Raw genomic sequence first — 6,367 nt, 5'->3', positions numbered from 1 at the left:
GCGCCGTTATCTGTCCGGTGCCTCGCCGGGGAACTGCCTTGCGCGGGGGCGGCGTGCGCCGGGGCCCGCGGCGGCCGCGAGAGGCGGCTCGGCCTCCCCCGCCTCCTCCCGGCCGGCTCCCACCCGAAATTCACGCCTCGGCCGTGGCCCGTGCAGGCGGCAACGGCGAGCGGCGACGGGGCGCGCCGTCGGGCAGCGGGTGGGCCGGTGCCGCCCGCGCAGCCTGCGGGGGTGAGGGTGTACGGGACGCGCGTCTCCCGGGACAGCGCCGTGCGGCCGGGCCGCAGTGCCCTGGTGGTCGTGAATACTTCTGTCCACCTCTGCAGTGATACTCTAGGAAAAAAAAAAAAGCCATATTCCAACCCATTTGGTAACGACCCAATGTCCTGATGCTTTGGCTAATCAGAATACACCTTAATTTTAAATATGAGGTTGAATATATGCATATAATTTAGTTTTTGATCAGCTGAAGTATTTGCTCCTCAAAACGTTGTTTGGTAAAAAGTCAGCTATCCCCTGGATTAGCTTACGTGAACTGCCTTTGGTGGACAGCCAGGAAGAGTGACTTGGGCACACTTCAGCTCGCCTTTCACGTTTCTTTCATAGCTCGTGGGATGGTGATCTTTTCACAGAGTTGTGTATTMAGTCAGTCCTTTGCATTGGCAAAATGATATAGTCCATCATAGCAGATGGAGTCCATCCCTTTATTATTAAGATTATTTCTTTCGATTAGATACATTCTGGAAATACAAGTGTTGTCTTTCAGGTGTCTTTGCTACATGCAGCTGAAAAATTGGAGTGTAACAGGATCAGTAGGTGGAAAAAAATACATAATGGTTTAGTCTGAGAAAATCGGAGATGAAAGAACCAATTGTTGATCTGTGAATGATTAATTCTTCCAACACCAGTGTTGTCCAGCGTAGTAGCATGCCTCTTTGTCTAATGGCACGAATTTTTACATCCATACCAACAGATTTTGGTCAGAGATGTGTGGCTTTTGTTTCTTATTCTTGGATGTACTTTTTTTTCCTAGGTGGGTGGAAGGGTACAGGTGGAAATAGTAAGTGCATCTGTGCTTCCCAAAGTGTGCATATAGTGCAGATAATTTTTTTTATCTTAATAATTATTTGTCAAAAAAATTATTTATTGGTTGGTTGTTTCATTTGCTGGATCAGGGCATGTGTGTGTTCTGTCTCTCTTCTCCTTTGAACACTTACAAAAAGTATTTTCTATTGTATTTTTCTATTATTTATTTTTAAATTTCATTTTTTTGCATTTAGCGCTGTTGCTGATGAAACATCAAGTTTTCAAATGGGGAAACTGTCTTTAATTCTGAAAAGAGCAAACAATTTTGAGTTTTCTTTTCATACCTTGCTCTAATCTTGCCTCTCTTTATTGACAGAGTCAGAGAAATAACTTTTCACTGAGGAGACTGATGTACCATAAATGTCTGTCTCTCGGACGTGATTYCTCTGTTTGGCGCAGTAGGCTTTTCCTCTGTAGGGCTGTAGGGAGGGGACAGAGGGGCTATATTCACAGATACGATGGCATGAAGCAAAGCTGATGCCCCATGATGARATTGGCCGAAGGGCTGTTCGTGGAATAGAGACTATGTGGAGAGTTTCCATGCCATTGAAGAAAGGATACTTCTTAATAATTAGTCCCTCCCTTTCTTCTCCCCCCCGCTTCAAAAAAACAGATTTTTTGCCCTTTATAAACTCTCTGATGTCACTAGGTGATTTTTCATTACCAGCTCAGATAATGTCACCGTGTGCAACTGTGCATCACTGATAAACCTGTTAAGCCCTTTCATGATGTTCCCATCATGTTAATTTTTCTGCTGCATAATGGACAAACTCCTAAGAATGGACTGTTTTTAAAAGCCATTTCTGTGTTCAGTTAGTTGTTTTTATCCCCACCTTCTTCAGACTGGCATATGGGAATCTCTGAACTGAGATTAGGTGGTATTTGTATATCTGTGTGTACTGGGTTTTATGAGAGTTACGAATTTTGCGAAGTACAGGAGGTTTTTATAATGTCTGCCCAGTATACCTAATGAAATTTTTCTGAAAGGGAATACTGGTATCTAAGAGCTAGGGCATGATGGGTTGCAACTGGTTTTGTGAAGTAACTGACCTACGTTCACAAAAGCAAGAAATAAGCACGTCACAAGCAAATTAAAGGTCTAATATGTTGCACACAGGCATTCCTGGTAATACCTGGTTCGTAAAAGGATAGTCCTTCTTTTTTCCAAAACAATTGTCTATCTGGTTTAGAGAGGAATCTCTTTCAAAAATCTTTTTGTTCTCTTAGCCAGAACTCCTCCAGAGACAGTCTGTATGCTTTTCAGCACTATGGTTTGCATTCCCTACCTAAGCATTTGTCAGAGGTCATGTATCCAAGTACCACTGCAATCTTACATGTTAAAAAATTAAAAATAGAGCCTGCTGTGGCCTTCATCAATGAACTTAGTCTTTTACTGCATGCTGCTAGTGATGCATACCTCATAGCTTGCTTTTTTTTTCTTCCTCAATCAGCTTCATCTCTTTATTTTATGTTGTTCCTTGCTTCCCAAATAAGCACTGTCATCTTGTATAAAGCCTTCTTAAAACCTCGCTTTTACTATGTTGTTCGCACCAAATCAGTTAATTTACATCCTTTAAGGAGTGGATATTTTAGTATTTAGCTGTAGAAGCTTTTAGATGCACACATGCTAAGACTAATCGTATTTGAACTTATTCCTAACCAATGTTATTAGTGCACTGCCATGTGATTAAGATTTTCATTTAAAGTGAGCTGCACAAGATCACCAGTCTTGGCTGAGTAAATTGGTACTTGAAGCAGAATGACATGACTTAAAATTATAGGTCTCTGAAGATGTGAAGATGACTACGTATTGTTGTAGGGTTTTTTTTCCCTTGAATTTACATGTAGTAAGAATAATGTGTTAAAAAGAAATGGAGTGAACCTTTCTATTCTGTGGTGTCATAGCAGTGTGGCCTAATTTTCTGTGCTAAAAGGTTTTTCTAAAGGTTTTTCAGGCTTGAAGGGTATGTTTACTGCATCTTGAGGCCTTGCTCAAGGTCAGGCTTCTTGTCTGTACAAAAAGCAAACCTGCAAGCAGGGCACCCACATATGGTGGGACGCCCCTTTCTGAATCACACAAGAAGTTGTTTGCTGAGCCCATCTAGCAACTTAGTATGGCACCATGAATGCTGTCTGCTCTCTCCTGTCTGCTGTGTCTCATGAGGTTGGAAGGTGAATAAGTGAATGATACCTCAGCATGAGTATACCTGTTCTTGTCCTGCCTGTCAGCTGCTGGTCTGAATATCTTCCCCATATAATAGCTTTGCAAGAATATGAAATACCTTCTACACACTGAAAACATAAATAGTATATAGCTCTTTCTCTGAGCTTGCTACGTAGAAATGATTTGAAATAACTTTAGCTTCTTTTATTTGCATTTGAACTTGGATAGCTAGAGTTTTTTTAAATAAATGTTAGTTTTCTATGTGCACTCTGACATATGGAGTGATCTTTTTACTTTATCCTGCAGAATATTTAATATCTGTGATGGCAGAATGATGGTGATCTCTGAAACATATGTGAAAAGCTAGTAAATGTTAATAAACTTCCTAAACTTAGCAATACAGTGTATTATTTAGATACCATACTCCTAGCAGTGTGCTTAGGTATTATCTTCACTGGAATAGTTATCACTTCTTCTATATCTTATGCAATGTTTTTGTCTCCTTATAATCCAACTTTAAAAGCAAATATTCCAAAATTGCTGAAATGAGCTGTTTGGATGTTTTCATGTTTCCCAAGCTGAAACTTTTTGCAGAAGTGGGCCAAACTTCATAAGTTAGTTTATATAGCAAAACTGAAACTACGTCTGTTGCTGAGTGCTTGGTCCCCCCCCCATACCACACACCCCTCCAGTGTGTCCCGTTTGAGCATCAGCAGTTCCTGAGCCTCAAACCAAGCTTTGTTTGGGAGGACTATCTTAAATCTAGAGTGCTCATTAGCCTGAACTAGAGAAAGATGTTAGCAGCAGCAGCACTGTCCTAAAGACTGGTCCTTAGCTACTTGGTGTAGAAGTTGGCCAAGGAGTTGTGTCATTAATGAGAAATAATTACTGAARGCTATTTGGAGAATTTGATGGTTTCCTTTCTCATCACAACTTGTAACATCATTTCAGGCTGGAAACCTGTAAAGGCTGTAAAGGATTTATTAGAGCAACTATTGTCAAACTAAGGCAAGTTTCTCAGGTCAGCAGAAATGTACACTTCTCATTAACGGGTGTTATTTACTTCTGTTTTTATTTCTTTGCAAAATAATTTTGTTTCTGTTGGGTCAGGGTAATGCTGTAACGATTTTACTGAAATACCATTGCTAGCCCATCATAGATGCCATTTGCACTGCAAAAGTTATGCTTTTGTCTCCATAGCTCGTGATGGCTTGAACAAAACATACTGATGTTTTCGTCCCCGTGAGTGGCATTTGTATTACTGTCTTTGTTTGTGTGGACATGTTATAGAAAACCATGTAGTTTTTGAATACTAAACAAAATTATGAAAGAGAGGTAATCCCAGGATTCAAAGTGAGTTGTCTTCAGTCCCATGTAACACTTGCTACACTTGGGTCCACTGTAGTTCCTAGAGAGGGGAATGCAGTCTGCACTGACACCTGTGTGATACTGTTCTCTCCTTACAAGGAGGGGAGTCAGCCTTCAAATATTCATAGCTTGTCTTCAAAAGAATACTCAGCTTTAGTTAATAAGTTTTTATCTGGGGCTTTTTGTTTATTTTTTCTGTAAAATGATTCTTATACAGCTGTGGCTATTGGATTGAGATCCCAAAGATATCAGATTGGAAGTGAAAAGGTTTACTTTCAACAATGAGGAGATCAATGTGAGACTTTGAAATTTTAARAGCTTCTTTTGTTTGCTCTATTGGTATTTTTAAAAGTGGGAATCGATGAGTTATTCCTGAATCCTAGTCTGAATGGCTAGGCAAAATTTTATAAGCCAGGATACCCAAAATGTCATAAGGCGCACTGTTGCTAAATGAAGATGTGAAACTGTTGGTACAGGGATCATTTTCTAGATCTGGTACAAAATCAGCAAGTTATTGGCATGCTTAAAGTTGTTTCAGATATGCAGTTTGTGTCTGCAGATTAGTATTTTGAGAGGAGGTACCTTTTTGTTTCTGTGATGTTGTGTTCATGAAATTTTACTTCCAACTAATACAGAAACTTATTACTGTCTTTGTTTCTGAAAAGAATTCATTACTTTCGGATATTGAGGATCTTGCATGAGCAAGAAGTTCTACTTGATCAGCAAAGATGTTTTGAAAAGTTTCCCTACATTTTCTTGCTTATATGTGAACTCTCTAGGGAGAGTAATTTAGGAACTGTGAGAGTATGTGAGATTTTGTATGTGAAATCACTGGTGGTAGCTGTGCTTGTAGTCAGCAACTGAAATTAGTTAGAGGTCTTCACTCTTAGGCCTGTGCTCAGAATATTAGGTCACATCTGTTTTTCTAGCTCGAAAAAAGTTGTCTGTAGGTAATAACATCACATATACAGTTTACATTCAGTAAACTGTAGTGGCTACTAGTTTGGCTTGCCCCACTTCCTCCTCTTCAGAGAACTATGTTAAAATAACCAGTGTGAAATGCAGGTTAGAAAAAAAGAAGTCTTATGATCAAGAACACTCAGATCATCCTTATAGAAATTTCTGTTTCTAGACAGTTGGTTCATTTATTGTGGGAGTGCAGTCTCTTGTATGTCCAGGAGATAGTATCACCGCTGTTATAAATCAGGATCTTCACAGTCTGTTTTGATAACTGCTTGTTTCATTCTCTTTTTTGTTTTGGGGTGCTGAGCCTTAGCTGTATTAGTTATTGAGGATAGGAATAAAGATGTACTGTTTTTATTTCTTCCATTCCTAAGTATTTCTAGTATATTTTATAGCATCATATGTTTCTCCCTGAAAGAGAATACACTGCTTTAGAGGTTGCTTATTACTTTTGGCAGCCTTTGTTTTATGCATTGGTTTTGGTTTTATTAACTAAATTTATGAAACTATATCTTTGAAATCTACAGGGATAAAATTCAGAAGGCTAAATCCGGTTATTACAGAATGTTTTGCCTAATGTACAACACATTATTCTACTCTGTCTCTACTTGGAGAAAAAACGTAGTTTCAGATTCTGTTAGCAAGAGTTTCATTTCTGGTTGCTAACACAGTTTCAGCTGCAGCTCCAGTCAGGACCCTGACTTTATTGGCTCCCCGAACTCAGCGAGTCTGCTGAGGATGATCTAGGAATCTGAAATTCTCTGCCATTATCACTATTAAAATAGG

The sequence above is a fragment of the Apteryx rowi genome, unplaced genomic scaffold (assembly GCF_003343035.1).
Source record: "Apteryx rowi isolate R43461 unplaced genomic scaffold, aptRow1 scaffold_274, whole genome shotgun sequence".
NCBI lineage: Eukaryota > Metazoa > Chordata > Aves > Apterygiformes > Apterygidae > Apteryx > Apteryx rowi.
This window is presented reverse-complemented; position numbering follows the sequence as displayed.